The following is a 6,089-nucleotide window of genomic DNA, read 5'->3' on the forward strand; positions in this document are numbered from 1 at the left end:
GGAAGCGTTGCATATACGATACGCGGTGTCGAAAACCATAAACAAATTTGTTTTATTTGATAACAGGCACGCGCCTGAAAATTGAGTTTTCGCCCCTCGGGGGAAACTCGATATTATAATTCAAACACGTCACAGCGACGCTCTGGTGTGCAATTGCACGCACTATGCCAATAATAATATTATTACTGTGTTCTAAGGGATATTGTATTTATTCAGAAGTGGGATCAACCTATTATTAGTTCATGCTTGCAATATTTAATACCAGACTTAAATAAGAATAGTGTTACGAGTTAGATGTGTCTGTCTGTCTGTGTGTGTTCCTGAAGCACATAAAAATGAAGATAAAATTGCATGTTTTAAACTCGATACTGAGACAGTATTCGATACTTATTCAGAGAGACTCTGTGAACTGTCACGTGCACGGAGAACATTATTTCCGAACAAAAAGGAGAAATTTGGAAAGAAATCCGCAAACAGAACGAGAGAACCATGCAAAAGGAGACGCTAATGCGTACGTGTCTTTTGACGCAGCCCGTACCGGTTTAGGGTTCTGTAGTTTAATTAAAATTAATGAAACTGGCCAACTTTTTTCTTTTTTCAAATTCGTATTAAAAATAAATACTCGTAAATAATAATTTGCTGTAGTTCTAAAATTAATTCAGTTAATAGAATGTTGTTTAACTCCGACTCAAAAGAAATGCTGCTTATATAATTTTTAGATATTAGTGATCTGCTCTTTGACAGACGATCGCTTGTTAATTAATTCCTTTGGAGATTGTAAATTATTTGAATTATTTAATTCCGAAATATTTAATTTAAAACTCAGAAAATAAACAAAACGTAAAACAAAAACAATCTCACACTTTCATAAGGCGGGGCCAAAAAACAAAATAAACTCTGAGAGCCTATTTGGCATAGCGTCGCCTTAAAACCGATCAATAGGAATGACATAGGTGCAATATTATTTTTCGTTTTTTAGAGTAATGATACTTTGAAGTCGTATCTCCTCTCGTATAGAAGATAGGGAGCAACAATCCATTAAATGGGTTTATAATGTTGATAGATCAATCGTAAAAGTAGAGAAACATTGCACCAAAAGCATCGCTCATCATTGCAACCATGACCGCTCTGCCAAGAGTGAACGATTAAGAAGAAGATAATTTTGATTGGAAGCATACGTTTGCAATAGAAGAGCTTACTGTCACTTTCGACTAGAAGAATAATACCACCATGCTTATTTCTGCCTCCAAGCAGCGTTGCTGAGTATCGATTTGAAAGGCATGGTTGCCGGTGTAATTATATTACAAGTGCATTAAGCTTAACTCCAATGCCTTTAGCTGTAACACAGGGTGGCACTTTGTACATCGTGTCTCTTGCAGTATTTACAGGCGATGTTATTCCGTTCTATAAAGTGTTTTAACAAACTGGGTGACTAGAAGTCAAGCAGCGCAAACTGAGTTTCATATTATGGTTGACTAGACGTCACTCAGCTTGTGCGGTCCCTTTGTGTACGGAACCCTTCCGTGGGCGACACACACTTGACGGGCAGTGTCGTAGTATGCCGCTTGTGTTGGTATTCATATCTCACAATTTCGGGCTCTTGCGGGAATGGCGCTTAAATGTTACAACGGAGACTTTAATTTCCGCCGACATTTTGTTTTACTTTTTACCGGTCTAAGTAAAAAGAAATAAAGAATATGACATTTTTTTAACAATTTAATTTGAATACTCGGCTAGAGTTGACTAAGATTGAATATTCACACAATTTTCTGGACATCCCGATATTCAGTTTCGGAATTGTAAATTACAAGGATCATTTTACAGATTCAAGTAAATATCTTCGCATTGAATTTGGCATACATTTGATGGTTGGATGGTAACTAGGCACGGTCGATGCACCACTAGCCAAGTGGCACGTCAATTCTCTTTCTACGATTGCTAACGCTTCGAAAACTAGAAAGATGTATTGGAATGACATTTGCCATCGACAGGTCACGTGATCAAGATGTGTCATTTCCATACATTTTTCTAGTTTTCGAAGCGTTAGCGATTGTAGAAAGGGAATCGACGTGGCTAGGGGGGTAGACCTGAGTCAATGTATAAGACATAAATCCTGAACTGGACTGGAACTGAATAGTACGCAGGACTAGAACAATATGTTGAAAACTGCATTACCAACTGTGCCAGAAAGGTTGGATGACCTTTCTGGATTCTATCTTACTATTATAATATATCATAATCGATTCATAAGACACTCAAAAGTAATAAATTGGAATCTACTACTTGTCCGCTTGTGTCTTATAACTTAGTATATACGGAGGCTTCGATACAATCTAAAACGTACACAATACAGATTTGAGCATCGGATACCGTTCTGTGGCCGCCCACTGAGGCCCTTTAATCCTCCGGTTGCGTTTTATCTTCGCCCGTGGATTTTTTAATGTGTAACACCAAACCGAGTAGGTATTACCTGCCACCGGGAAACTGCGGAAAACATTAAACTTGGAGAATAACACAAAACAATCTAAAAATAGGTTCTTCATTTTTGTTTTATAAAGAAAGAATAAATAAAAAAGGTTTAATTCAACATTATGGCACTCGTCACAATATTTTCAAGTAGAGCTGATTTTTAGCTTGAACCTTATAATCTAATCATCTAAACACACTAAACTATCTAAACACAATAACTTTTAATCTTAATTTAGTTTAACGCGATGAAATCAAAAGTTTTGCTTTAACGACCAATAATATTAATTACAATGACCGGTTTGGTATTCGTAACATGTAAAACTTTAACATTACTGGCCTGCAACTGAAAAAAGAAAAATCTCTAAGCCTTTCATAATCGAAACTTACAACCCGAATCCAAATTCTTGGTATCCGTAGCAATGCAAACTAAACTAGATCCTGTGGTTTGTTTGAGACAGTTTAATCACACAAATTGACAATGAAAGAGTCCGCAAGGATACATCACTATCTATTTTAGACATTTCACATCCTTATTTGAGTCGAGTGCACTCAACGTCCGTGGACTTTTAACACTAAGTGCATTCAAAACCTTCGTTACTTATTCGTGACTGAGTGCAAAGTGTCTGCTCTTTTCAAAGCTCGCTTACATTTTGCGGCGTAATTTGGTGGGTCAGAGCATCCGAGTGAAAAAGTTTACGTTTATTCACTCCATTTTCGCTGCACCGAGGAAGGTTAAGAGCGCCGCGCTCTGAATAGCCTGTCTGTGACACTTTACATAATAAAATATACACACACGGACTTAATGTTTTGTTTAGATTCTTATAATGACTGGGACCGACGGCCTTTAGTGTTCTCTGAGGCAGTATAAAACTTAGATTGCCTCTACGTTGTGGACTTAGATTTGGCCTCGACACACCTCGCTGCTTCAAAGCTCATTTACTATCAGATGTTAATGGATCATGATCATTACCGACGGGCTGACGTGCTCTTCGAGCCACGGGGGAGAAGCACCACCAATTTTTCACACTCCGAGTTGAAAATTAATGTTGAAATTTGAAAGAAGAAGAAAGAAAATCTCAGTGTTCTGCAGCTTGACACAGGATTCGAACCCGGGATAGTGATCCTGACACACATATTCTTACTGCTTACTACACTATACTAAAACTTAAGTAAATTCGCAATGATAGTCATAAATTAGGCAACAACTGCTATATTTTATGAAGCAAAATGTTAATATAAACTATTATCTTGTTTGTCCCACACATCTTCACATCATTGTCATACTTCAGAGATGCAAGTATTACTGCATGTAAATATTTTAAAAGCCACAGAGAAAAGGCTCCTGGGAAATCAGAAATTAAACACAGGCAAAGTCACAGGCAACTATTAGCCTGTAGTATATTTAACGTGAAATAAACTTTTTGTGTGATTATGCAAATGAAAAATTTTAAAGTACAGCTTCAAAATGAGCCTTTGAATATAAAAATTTTGGCAGCAAACATTTTCACTGTAAATGAACACTTTACAGGGAAAAAGTGTTCCAGTTAATCTTCGTGAATAACTTTTGCAAGCATGATACGAGTGTAATATTATAGAATCTCTGTTGTTGGATAATAATTTGGTAACGTATTATGAGGCTATCACGGCTATCATGACTCTTGATTGCCGTGAGAGTATTCGATTCTGATGGCGATGGTTCGAATCTTGTCCGGGGCAGGCACCGCTAACTTTTCAGTTACGTGCATTTTAAGAAATTAAATATTACGTCTCTCAAACGGTGAGGGCAAAAATATCGCGAGGAAAATGTCATACCTGAGATTTTTCTTAATTCTATACACGTGTGAAGTCTGCCGATCCGTATTGGTCCGGCGTGGTGGACTATTAGCCTAACCCCTCAAATTGGGAGAGGAGACTGCTCAAGCAAAAGTCAGCTTTTGCTCTATATTGTATTAGCAAATATTCAATTTAATTTCAATAGTGTTCGTTCATTCGTTACATACAAAAATTCAAATTATACCTCTTTACAATAATATTAAGTTTGGTAAGCAAAAAGATAATTGAAATACGAGAAAATGATATACGTCTATAAAAACTGACCACGGCTAATATTTTTCGTACTAATATAATCTGTCTTTATTTGGTTCACTAAGAAATATTTTTTTTTTGTATCTGCAACAGTTATGTTCAACCCGCACTCGTAAGCGTAAATGAGCGTGCTCCCGGCGCAGATGTCTCCGTCTGCACATTCAGCGTAATGTGCCACAGACGCATCTGCCTCAACCTATAGCGCTTGATGGTAATACTATTTGCCTACATATCTAAGGGTATCCACACATTCAATTACATTGTCATAGAGTGTGAGCACCTTAGTTGTTAGCTAGGCGGTCCAGCTGGCCTATTCATTAACTTTGACGTACATTATCCTCATATTATTATAATTAAAATCAAATAAATAACAACCGCATTTTTCGTATTCGGTAAAGCCCACTTAACGAAAATCGCAATGCCAAGGTATCTATTCTACTATTCTATGATACTTAGTTGCCAATAGCCACCGAATGACATTTTTATTCCTACGATTATAATCACAATTTTTATTGTTAGCATTACAATAGCGAGTACGAAATCACGTGACTTAGAATTAATTAACAATAACAATGACAAATCACTCAAAAGTTACTCTAAGTTAGTTAAAAGGCCGACGTAGTGAACATGTTAAACTATCAACTAAGTATACAGTCTTGGGTATGGGCTACAAAACATTGGTATTTGTTTTTTTTTTATGAAGAAATTTCAATAGTTATAAACATCATACACCTCGCCTAAGAGGACCTATGAACTGCAATAATAGGTCATTGAAAAGTTAGTTAAAATAATCTACTTTTTGTTTTTTTTCAACAGACTTTGTATTTTGTAACCACAGGCGCGTCCGGTCAATCAATTAGCAATTTGTGAAGCCTCAAAGGTTAGTTTTCATTTTTCTGTCAACAGCGGCGCTGCCAAAGCCCAGTGTGGCAGCTACGAGTATAACGAACGCAGCCTACAACAAAAGAGAACAATTCAAAATTGTAGTTTTAAATACATGAACACAGTAAAGTGACCAGTTTTCTGGTCAAACCTCAAATAAAAACTAAGAACTCATTTAAGAATTTAGTGAGGTTTCAAAATACTTTTCTGCTATCTCGCCTGATGTTGACGATGTAATTTAAGAAGGAAGCGGACTTACTTGTAACAGGTACAAGTATAATCTATTCATACTTTGACGGTTTCTATGTGACATCGTATCTGAATGCTATATAGCTTGACGATACATCTTTGTGCTAGGGTGGCAGCTAGCCATAGCCGATGCCTACCACCGGTCCAGACCTCAATGATTTTAGAAATTATAAACAGACCCGAGATGGGAATCCAAACCAGGACCGATCTTGAGATCCACAGCACTACTGACTGCGCCAGAGAGGTACTCAAAATTAGTAGAAATCCGTTAAGAACGGATTATGAGACAGAATCGGATTAAGGAGGACGGACAAAGCAAGCGAGCAAGCTAGTCAAATATTTTAAATATGAAAGTTTATGAGGATATGTGTATACTTGTTACAGTTTTACTCAGTAACTACTGG

This window comes from Bicyclus anynana, chromosome 14 (assembly GCF_947172395.1).
Source record: "Bicyclus anynana chromosome 14, ilBicAnyn1.1, whole genome shotgun sequence".
In the NCBI taxonomy this organism is placed as follows: Eukaryota; Metazoa; Arthropoda; class Insecta; order Lepidoptera; family Nymphalidae; genus Bicyclus; species Bicyclus anynana.